This window comes from Orbicella franksi, chromosome 13 (assembly GCF_964199315.1).
Source record: "Orbicella franksi chromosome 13, jaOrbFran1.1, whole genome shotgun sequence".
Lineage (NCBI taxonomy): Eukaryota > Metazoa > Cnidaria > Anthozoa > Scleractinia > Merulinidae > Orbicella > Orbicella franksi.
Genome location: NC_138157.1, coordinates 8,333,733 through 8,339,900, shown reverse-complemented (window position 1 = coordinate 8,339,900; position 6,168 = coordinate 8,333,733). Strand labels below are relative to the sequence as shown.

At 39.9% G+C, this 6,168-nt stretch overlaps 3 non-coding genes and 1 pseudogene across 3 annotated transcripts; 2 read left to right on the top strand and 2 right to left on the bottom strand.

Annotated features, from left to right (window-relative positions):
• Window positions 1-1,290: 1,290 nt before the first annotated feature.
• LOC145466133 (transmembrane prolyl 4-hydroxylase-like) lies at window positions 1,291-5,516 on the bottom strand (annotated as a pseudogene).
• On the bottom strand, window positions 2,633-2,704 carry Trnae-cuc (transfer RNA glutamic acid (anticodon CUC)). The gene has a single exon. It is a non-coding gene; the product is annotated as a tRNA-Glu (tRNA).
• Window positions 4,136-4,207, top strand: Trnae-uuc (transfer RNA glutamic acid (anticodon UUC)). The gene has a single exon. It is a non-coding gene; the product is annotated as a tRNA-Glu (tRNA).
• On the top strand, window positions 4,801-4,872 carry Trnae-cuc (transfer RNA glutamic acid (anticodon CUC)). Its single transcript has one exon. It is a non-coding gene; the product is annotated as a tRNA-Glu (tRNA).
• Window positions 5,517-6,168: the final 652 nt, after the last annotated feature.

The window sequence follows — 6,168 nt, the reverse complement described above, 5'->3', positions numbered from 1 at the left end:
GAAGCCAAGTTGGTAAAAAAAAAAAAAAAAAAATTCAATTGAAAACGCTTTCCGTGAGTCTGAAAAATTTCCATGTATCAGAAAAATGGTTTCTACATGGAAACTCAATATTTCTGTGTATGACTGCCTGAAAATATACTCATGTTGATAGTCTTGATAGGTCAATCCTCACTAACGGAAGCGGTCTGAGAAACGTCGTTTATTATATGGCTAGCTCCGTGAGCGGGCAAGATGAAACAAACCCAGCGCTATAATTGGCTACCCGAGCGGGCATGATAGCGCCATCTTGCCCGCTCGGGACTACCCGCTGTCCCGCAAGGACACTTTCCTCGACAGCCTTATAAATCCTTTACTGAACAAGCTTATTCGGCCAAGATGGTTGGATAGTGGCCTCGTTCTCCGTCCGTCTCAGTCCAAAAACACGCTAAATAAGGAACTTGGCCAATATCCAGCCATCTTGACCGAACAAGCTTGGTCAATACCCGCCATATACACGTCATCTGTTAAGTTATGAGCCAAGTCAACAGGCAGGGCGACGAAAAGTTAGTCTATAGACTCATTCGAGTTGTTCTCCCCCACGGAAATCTTTAGTAAAAGGCGAGAGACTTTTTTTTTTGTAAGTGGGCGGCCTGAAGGTGTAGTGCAATGTCTCATCCCTAAAAACAATAAATGAAAAGACCTAAAACCGCCCAAGTGTGGGGGCACCCTCTAAACGAGGCCGGCCCGCCAACTTCGCCGGGGAGTCGAACCTCGCCTCGCCACTAAAAGCAATGAATGAAAAATTCAAAACAGAAAATACAATAACTAAAAGAAAAGAACAATGTCAACTAGTTACAGTTAGCATAAGGGCTAATACTGGGTCGAATTAGTTGTACAAGTGCCACAAAGCGTGTGGGACAATTATTCTTCTGAAGCCCACAGTTACGCTTGCACGTTTTGCAGAAACTGCTAATTATTAATTATTATGCACTTCCGCATTTATTTTCATTTCATTTTGGGAAGTGTTTTGGTTTTCCTCGATGTAAATAAAATCTCGGAAACAGGTGATGATCCTTGAGACCCGTTCGACTATCGCTTACTTGTCCAGTAAATTATATACAGTTACAGCACTTCAGGAACAATTTATTTTACGACACATTTCTGAGGTTATCGTTTTTGTTCACAACATTGGCTGCCATATAGTTTCTTCTAATAGGGCAGACTGACTTGTTATTGGAGTCGCACACGCACACGTCCATTTTTTTCTTTTTACATCCATAGTAGGAACAAATGCACCTAAAAATGTGACTTTCCACTTCCTGTACCCTTGCTCTTAATTACATTGATAGACTTATAGAACAGAGACGAAGGATCCCGGCCCAGAGGAGTCACCCGGGTCTTCTATATAAAATTCCTTTATCTTCTCGGCTTTTTTAACCTCATGTTACGCCATAATGAAAGTTAATTCGAGCAGAAAATTTAAAATTGAGTCCTTCATGTGTCTTTAATGAGACTTTATTACAAAAAACATGACAAGGTTCACAAAACGGATGAATATTTGAGTCAGTACTGCAGCCTTCGCTTGATTGTCCGTCTCTATAGCTTTGGTCAGTGTGATCCTTCAGATAATGTCCTGAATGTGTTAAAGCGTTGGTCATTCGGCTGTTGCATTGTCTCGGCGGCGCGAGATAACATCCCAAAATCAGTCTGGACTCCCAGGCTAGCAACCATCCACAGTATCTTTACACGCAGCATCAATTGTTTTGTTATCACGAGAACACTAACCGGCAAATCAAATGGATTGAGATTTCAATCGATTCCCGTGTCAAACATGCTCTTTATGTATCTTGAGTGCTTGGCAGGCGCCGTCAGCCAGTTGTTAGCGATCCATTTCTCTCCTCTAATGACGTCACACCCGCCGTGCAATGTTCGACGGTCCACGGACCCTAGAAGACCGCTCTCGGCCGGGATCAATAAAGTTGTTATACCACATGATGGCGGTGCCTTTCTTTGGAGGCAGAAAAAGATTAGCGGAACGGCAATTCATGTTCAGATTGATCTCATCCGTTCATTCAATTTCCTAAAAATACAATAAAGGAATAACAAGATTTTGTTATGCTCTCTGAGTGAACATCAAACTGGCCAGGTTAGAACACCTCCGAGGGGATCAGAATTGGACTCACAAATTCAGTGGACCAACACGATGTCTTAAGATTATCATTTAAGTCGATTCTTATTACATTTGATAATCGGACCAAATTTTAACTACTTATTTCACTATTACGTTTGAATACTATTACTTGGCCAACTCTGTCCTGAATTGACACTAGCTAGTTAAGCTCTCTTCTCAGTTGAATAAATGTTAAATCCCCATTCAAAAAAGGCTTGTTGTTTTCTTCAGTTAAGGAGTGCAGGATATAAAATGGATATGTAATGAGCGTGTATATTGTTTTTGTTTATTAGTTTTCAGAGTTTGCTGCGGTTTTGACTTTTTGTCTTGTTATTTACTCGTTGGATATACGCGTCTCTAGGCCAAGCCGTCAACCAAAATCTTTCAGGAAGCACCTTAACAACTAACAACTGCTGTAAGCTACTTTGTGTAAATAATACCCACAAGCGCTTTGAATCTAAACAAAAGGCAGAAAAAAGGAAATTCCCACGCCGGGAATCGAACCCGGGTCGCGGCGGTGAGAGCGCCGAATCCTAACCACTAGACCACGTGGGATGTGCACTGTTCTGGTAACAGTTTTGGTTATTGGTCAGTCATCTCGTCTTGCATTGATCAGTAACTAACTGGTGTGCAAACTTGCAAGCTCAGTTCACTTCGTTACAATTCACTGGGGTTATTAATTACTTACTTCTGGAGTGATTGTAGTGTTATCTGCCATCAAAAAGGCTGTCTGCCCTCCTTCTTCTACATCGTTAAGGAAATACAGGATCGTAATAAATCTGAAAAAAAGAAAGTAAAAGAAAACAGATGAAAACATTAAAACTAACATTATCAAACGCATCAAAATAAATGTATGGCGATAATTAAAGCATAAACATGAACAGATACAAGGTGATGGGTCATACTGCCCTTTTATGGGCGTTGGCGAACGTAGTTTACGGACCAATAAAATTGAAATGAACTGTTAATAACCTCTTTCATTTATTTCACAAGAACTCCTAGTCTCTTTTCTCTTGAAGACGTAGTTTTTGACTTTAAAACTGTTTATAGCTTTTTCGATATTTTAGTAAAAGCCGACGAATTTTGCTACTGTGACTGAAAGTAAATTGCTGGTTTTCACGAAATGCTACTAAACTGAGCCCGGTTTGAAAATGGTTCAGTAGTCATAACGGAAATGACTAATGAAGCATGTTCCTTGTCTTTGGTGTTAACTACAGTATTTTATGCCTTTTGTAATATGGAGACTGTACATGGCTTAAATAAATAACCAACCTGCAGACTCTGCAGTCGGATGCTCTGAGATAATTCTGATGGCAGCAAGGAACATTAGTGTCTTTGATGGTAGAATCCGTGTGTGTGCATGGAAATGACCGAACTTTTCATACCTAACAACCTAGAAAACATTGTTCTTTGTTATACCTCCCAACTCAAATACGATTTCCGATTGGAGGAGAACGTGTCACGTGTCGTGGGTCAAAACTCACTGAATCCCTAAGGGAGCAAACCTCACTAACTCCCTGGGAAAACAATGACTTGAATTTTCCACTTGCACGTGATCAGGTCGCGCACCTTGAAACCGTAGCAAATTTGTTGTGCCTCACGGCTTCAAGCAAAGAATTGTTTCGCAGTTGTTCCTATATTTGAGTACGGAGGTATCACAAAACACTTATTGGCTGGCCCCACGGCAAACAGTGGGTTTTGTTTCCCTTGACCTTAATGTTCGCCAAGGGGAACATTGAGGTCTAGGGGCAACTCACTGTTTTCCTTGGGGCCAGTAATTAAGCTGAGTGCTTATTATACGTGTCAATAGTCTTTTAAGGTGCAATATTTTTTATAATGTTTGCGTCTTATCAGTGCATCAAAGCCGTTCTGTGCCTAAAAAATGTGTCAATTTGTTTTTTTCAGTAACTGGACCTGTCAATCATACATTTGAAATTTTGGTAACTGTTGATTGACTCTAAGGCGGAAACCTGGATAAGATAGAATTCCCACGTGGTCTAGTGGTTAGGATTCGGCGCTTTCACCGCCGCTGCCCGGGTTCGATTCCCGGCGTGGGAAATTATCTTTTTTCTTTTCCTGTAGAGTCCTCCGGCTGGTGTTCATACTAGATGGACATACTGTATTTCTGCTTTTAAATCAATTTTAACGGTTTAAATACCTAAACTTACGTACAACTAAAGATACTTCGATTGTTGCGATCGGTGGACACTGATTATTTGACTTAAATATATCCGATCTGTAGGTTTTTGTTCACTGAATTTTCGGTGGCATCTTTCCACCTTCATCAGGGTGAAAAATGGATGCCAGCTACGTTATAACGAACATCCACTTTACACTCTGATGAAGTTGGACAGGTGCCACCGAAAATTCAGTGAAAAAAACCCTACAGATCGCAAACATTTAAATCAAATTACAGCTAAAAACTAAAGAGAGACATGCTTCCGTAACAACCCTTAAAAAAAAAAAACCAACGAACAAATGAAACCAAACATCAGCTAACTTGATGAAAATGAAAAACTGTTTCCCGCAACTGTTTCTTTTTTCTTCTAACCTTCCTTTAATGTTTTACCGTGAACACGTCCTATCCCGTGGATCAAACAATCTGTTCTGAACAAGCCGGATCTTAAATTATGGTAATTGTATAAAAGCAATCCCACGTGGTCTAGTGGTTAGGATTCGGCGCTCTCACCGCCGCGGCCCGGGTTCGATTCCCGGCGTGGGAAGCTATAAATTAACTTTTACATTAAAATGTAACTTCGACTTCATCTCCTTTACTCTGAAAATTATGGCTTCGATAAGTTGTTCTTTCGCGGATCGAGTTTTGCATTAAAACAGTGCGTTCCTTTTGCACCAAGTGAACCCATGGTATTTACATGTACGTGGATAGCAAGTGCATGCGCATTACTGACTAAATTAATTCAGTTTCACCTGCATTGGTTCTCCACCCTGAACTATTTTTCTCGGAAGCTTGGTTAACTTTATGATCCTGTTAAACAAAACAGTTTGGTTTTAAGTCGAAACATAACAGGCGGCATTTTCTGATCTGCAACTTGTCCCGCAGTCAGTTGCAAGCTGGTAAAATGTTGTTGCGCGATTAACACCCTTGTTACAGATTATGGCAACCGCGCATACCTACGGGACATCGCTCTATATTAGTTACTTTACAGTTTGGGAGTACTAACCTTTTGTGGAGAATTCTCAAAACAGGGTCAGCGGTTTTGTCTTGTGGTAGCCAGGCCTGTTGACTAAAGCGGAATCTATGTCGTGGACTATTGTTTTTCAAGAAATCCATGTACCAGCGAATCTTCTTAATATTCAGCTTGTTGAATAACTGCATTGTTAATCTTCCTGAAATGAAAATTAAAGTTTTGTTTTTCTGATAACTATTCAACCACAGGCAGCCAGGTAGTCAGTTGACTTCAACGTTCAATGAAAATAAATCCCAGATCAGGAAAGTAGCACAAAAGCACACATAAAAAGAAAGGAAAAGAGAGACTAGATCGAGAAAGTTTGCCTTAGCTAATCAGATCGATATATCCCCTATTTTCTGTGGCCCAATTGGGACGTTTGAGAATACATTACAAAATTAATACAATCGAACCATGTGTACTTACCATTTGTAAGTTCCGTTAAACTGTAAGAGTTCAAACCTAAAAAGTAGATCGAAAATGAAAGTATCTCTTAGAATATTAGAAATATTAAAGCGCTTTATACTTACTGGCTACATTTTTTCAAAACAAAATTAAAAGGAAGAAAGAAATGATCGATTAATGTGTAAAATAACGCTTAATTACAAATCTAAAAATGTTACGAAGTTGATTACAAAGTGGAAAGACAGCGGTTTTCTTAGAGATTTAGATCGATATTCCATTCACGGTGGATGTGACGTCATTAAAGGAGAAAAGTGGATCGCCAACAACTGGCTCACAGCACCAACAAAGTATTCAAGTCACATCACAAGCTCTTATGATGTCGGATTTGATTAATAATTAGCTAGTGTTATTAATTCTTTTTTCTTC